This window comes from Arachis duranensis, chromosome 2 (genome assembly GCF_000817695.3).
Source record: "Arachis duranensis cultivar V14167 chromosome 2, aradu.V14167.gnm2.J7QH, whole genome shotgun sequence".
Lineage (NCBI taxonomy): Eukaryota > Viridiplantae > Streptophyta > Magnoliopsida > Fabales > Fabaceae > Arachis > Arachis duranensis.
In genome coordinates, this window is record NC_029773.3 from 67,001,618 (window position 1) to 67,002,529 (window position 912).

Sequence of the window (912 nt, forward strand, 5' to 3'; positions counted from 1 at the left end):
TCCTTATCAAACTTGATGTTTGGAATTCCTCTAACCAAATTCTTTTTGACTAGCTTAGAAATTTGGTACATGCTAGCATGTCCCAACTTTCTATGCCAAAGCCATTTTTCAGATTCAAGAGAGGTAAAGCATGTTACATTTTGTTCTTTTAAATCCTCAAGAGTTAATCCATACACATTGTTGCATCTCTTGGCTTCAAATAAAATATCCCCAGTTTTCTCACAAACAACCAAGCAAACAAACTTCTTAAAGATAACATCAAAACCTAAATCACACAATTGACTAACACTAAGTAAGTTATGTTTCAAACCATTTACAAGAAGCACATCATTTATACAAGAAGAAAAGTTTTTACCAACTTTCCCAACAGCCACTATTTTTCCTTTTGCATCATCACCAAAGGTAACAAGTCCTCCATCATATTCATCAAGATTTATGAAGAAGGTTGTCTTTCCGGTCATATGCCTAGAGCATCCGCTATCCATGTACCACATATTTTCTTTTTTCTTGGATGCTAGGCAGACCTACAAAATAAACTCAAGTGACCTTAGGTATCCAAATTTTCTTGGATCCTTTCATGTTAAACCATCTCTTATGTCCCAGATCATTGTAATCAAAAACAACTTTGTAAACTTTATCACCTATCATTCTTTCTCCAAAGAAACATTGAACTGGAAAATGACCACTTCGGTTACATAGTCTACAAAATCTTAGAGTTGCTGTTTTGTTAAAGGAAGTTGGGTCTTGATACTTAACATCATTCGAAGATGAAGCAATGTTTTCAAAATGTGATTTTTCAGATTTATAAAAACCCAACCCAGCTTTATCATAAGAGGTTTTTGACTAGCCAAGATTTGATTCAAATTTTCAGAACTTTGGGTGAACTTGGCTAAGTCTTCCTTAAGTCTTTTA